This window comes from Nilaparvata lugens, chromosome Y (assembly GCF_014356525.2).
Source record: "Nilaparvata lugens isolate BPH chromosome Y, ASM1435652v1, whole genome shotgun sequence".
NCBI classification, from domain to species: Eukaryota; Metazoa; Arthropoda; class Insecta; order Hemiptera; family Delphacidae; genus Nilaparvata; species Nilaparvata lugens.
This window is the reverse complement of record NC_052519.1, coordinates 5,377,408-5,381,702: the sequence shown is the minus strand read 5'-3', so window position 1 is coordinate 5,381,702 and position 4,295 is coordinate 5,377,408.

Below are 4,295 nucleotides of genomic sequence, written 5' to 3'. Positions count from 1 at the left end.
TCAAAATGTTTTATCATTAATTACAAATTATTTAAAATTTTAACGGCAGTAGCCCGTCAACGGCACGTTTGACGGGATTTTTGCATACCAAAAAAGTGCTGGAAATTCACTTCTACAGCCGAATTAGTCATAGAAGACTGCTTTTTCGAACATTTTTGGGAAACTTGAAAATCAGTCAAATTTATTTCTAAGTCCCTATCTGGATTAAAATTAGCGCAAAAGGTCTATTATATAATCAACAGTGCGTTGTAGACGATTTTCGCAAGAGACAAAAAGTGTTTGAAATTCAATTCTGCATCCGAATTATTGATCAGAAATACAATTTTTTGACTTTTTTGGGAAACTTAAACATTTGGCAAATTTATTCCTTCCTAAGTCCTTCTGGATTTAGCGCAAAAGGTCAATTATATCGTAAACAGTGCGTTGTAGACGATTTTCGAAAAAGACAAAAAGTGTTTGAATTGCAATTCTGAACCCGAATTGATCAACAAAAAGCCTGAAGTGAACTTTTTTGGAAAACTTACAAAAATTTCAGTCTTAATTGGTGCAAAACATTATTTTTATCTCGATAACGGTGTTTTGGAGACGATTTTTGAAGAAGATAGAAAGGGGTTGAAATTCAATTCCACTTGAGAATTGTTGGCTAGAAAGCCTAAATTGAGACATTTTTAGATATTAAGTTACAAAGGTGAGGGGGGGAGGAGACACCTTCTGAAAAAAATGTTTGATTTTCACTTAGTGTGTTGACTGGGTAGGTACTGTAAAAATTCCATACTGTACCAACCTTTCTAATGTTTCTTTTAGTAAACATTTCTAACGTTTATCAAACATTGTTTTCATAACGTTTATCAGCATTATACATTCTAGATGTTTATTAAACGTTTATAGAGTAAACGTTTATTTTAGTAAACTTTTCTAACGTTTATTAAACGTTGTTTTCATAACGTTTATCGGATTTATACATTTTAAACATTTATTAAACGTTTTTTAAACTTTTTGTGCTGTGTGGGTTCCTTCCTGCTCTGCCGACTCCTCTGAAAACGTCTGAATAAATGCTTTATGTGGCTTGGCCTTTAGTGTTGAAAATTTGAAGTTGATTGATGAAAGTATTCAATTCGTCAAACATACAAACGGACAAGATTCATGCCTCAAGTCAAAAGTGGGAACTCGCTACGCTCAATCAATAATAATATAAAATAGACCTTCTTGTGTGTGGTTATCGATCTGTATAATGTTCCAAAGAATATGATGTGTTGAAAATTTGAAATTGATTGATATCATTTAATTCGTCGTACATTCAAAGAAACTGTCAACAACGCATGTCTCTAGTCAAAAGTAGGAACTGGTCATGCTCGTACAATAAGAAAAATGGTGTGATCGCATTGAATGTATATATTTGCAAGTGCAAGCTTGGTTATGCTTGATCAATCGTGCAGATGAGAAACAAAATCTGGAAAAAGCAATAGGAACACTTGCACTGAACCAGTGGCGCTTCGTGGATTTTTGAACAGTAGGAGTCTAAAAGTATAAGTAGGGCTACAACCCCTCTCCCTAGTATAGTCGCAATGGAAAAGATCACATTGACTTTTTCTGCTATAGACAAATTCAAATGTTGTATGGACGCTGGCATATAAAGGTGCGTACAGATATACTTGCCGCGAACATGAGCAATTCACTTTTAATCAGCTGATTATATCTGTATTTTTAAAGAAATGGTAAGATATAGTTATTAAAAACTTGGCATCAGCTGATTAAAAGTGAATTGCTATTGCTCATGTTCGCGGCGCACCTTTAGGCCTATATAAACACAACATGCAAGTTCACAACTCAAAATGATAAGTTACTCACATCATGGTCTACTTTTAATTTTATTCGATTCATCGATCCTTCTTTGAAGCAAACATTTTGGTGACAGAGTCGTAGAATTTTTTTTCTGTCATCAATTTCTTGAAATACTGTTCTTCAATACACAGGGAAGCTAGTCCATTGAGTCGATTTTGATGGTTGAATTCCTAGTGTTTTTTTTATGCATTTAAGAGCCGAAAAGGTGCGTTCGGCAGAAGCACTTTGTAGCTGGGATAGTGAGCACTAGATGAATTAGTCTGCTTCTTCAATAAAAAAAAGTAAATTCGTATGGCTTTTGTTGGTGGGGAGTCCCTTGCGGGAAGGTCCCACCGCCTGAATATATAATTTAAGCCGTGAATGGACCTTACGACTGTCATACTTCAGCCGGGACCGACAGTTTAATGTGCCCATCCGATAACATGGGAGTGATCTGGTTAAAAACCTTTTGGTTATGAGAGGGATTGAGCCCGGGATCTCTGTGCTGCCACGCAAGCACTCTATCCACTAGACCACGGATCACTCCTGCTTTTTCAATGAATGTCCCTGTTAAATATTTGTCCACTAAATAGTCACTCAATTTAGAAATGCAGTTAATGATGGAAGAAGAGGAGTAAATTACGACAACTCAGCCTCCAAACTATTTACATTGAAATATTGTCCGTGTCCATATGGAGACTTCATTAGGTCTTGCAGAAAGCAGAAACATTGTCGGCAAGTCAATCGATTGGATCAAATATCGATTATTTCGTTTCGATAATCCATGTGGTTGAGGAGCTACTTAAAAAGGGCCTTATTCAATCATTCATATACGAGTAGTTCCTTCCGCGTCCACTTAGCATGTAGCGCAGCGCTAGTGTCGAATTGTAGGAATAGATGAGACTTCCTACAATGCTACAAGCCTTCTTATGTTGCAAAACCTTACTGCTCCGTATCTTTCAATTCCGTATTTTCTATAATATTTTGATAGGTATTCGCATGCTCCTATAACCTATAGATACACTATGAAGACATTATTATTATTATTCCTCACTTCCTACATGGAGGAATCGCCCTAGCACTGAACGTAACCAGCAAGTGCAACCGTCGTTCAGTGTGAGTGTTTCTATTGTTATTTTTATGTTATGCCCAAGCGGGCAGAAACAGTAACAGTAACATGAATTTTGCTTTATGTGTTATGGGTAATGAACTTTTTGGGTTGTCCAAAAGGTAATTCTAAAATGATTATTGGATATTTAATTCAATAAAGTGAATAAATTGCTTTTTATAACTCGGATAACTTTTCCACAATTATTAGTTACTTCAATTATGCTAAATTTTATGCTTTATAGGCATGTCAATCAAAGAGTTAACTTCTCATTTCCTATGCTTGAAATTTGTAAGGGTGAATTATTTGAAGTAACTGATTGTATTTCATTATTAATAAGATATTATTTTATTAACTAGAAGCATTCCATTATTAATAATATATTATTATAATTATTTTATTAACTAGAATCAATTGCCTTCAGAGTCAATGCATGTTCTTTGAATCACATCGTGTATAGGTAGGCCTACCTACTATGAGTACCGTATTCAACTTCAAAGGCCTATTGAAGCTCTATCGAAAAAAAATCAAATTAATAAATGAGTGCTTTACTTTTGGCATTTTTGGAATCTACGTGTTATATTAGACCAAAAGAAATAAATAGTGTAAACGTTTTTTAGGCAATTTTATTTTAGCAGTCCCCTTTTTGATCATTGGATAGTTACGGTCCCGGCTGATATACTTAAATAAGAATCGTGAGGCCCATTGCCTGCCTAAATCAATATGCCTTTTCAGGCAAGGTTCAATTAGGGACTCCTCACCAGTAAAAGCTATACGAATATTAAAAATTATCATTATTATAGATTACGGTAACACATATGACATGTACAAAGTGTATTCAAACAGGCGAACTAATTCTAATAATAATTATTGTTGAGATAACTATATCTTGCTAGAATAAACAGGTTCTGTTATGGTAGCCTACTTTAAAAAAAAACATAGCCTATTTTAAAATGGATAAATATCTATTAATTATAGAAGGTAACTAGTACCCTTGTGATATTCCAAAATGAAACATGATCAGTTTCGACTTGTTCAATAAGGACTCTCTTGACAATGACATAATTAGAAACTACATGTTCATGCTTATATTTTGAATATTTTAGGGTAGGCCTACTAGTTATTTTCTATATGGTAGTTAAACATTAAAGTTGCCCTATTAAAATTAATACTTCATTAGAGTATTAATTAGATCTAGAGTAGCCATTCAAACTCCTTATTTACTTTAATGTTCTAAAAGCTTATTAATTTTAATCAAAACCTTGGAAATATATCCTAGAAGGTAGAATTGAAAGTGATTATATTTGATGTGGCTTGGAACATAATATTTTCAACTTTTGCTAGAGTTATTTTTCATATTCAAAGA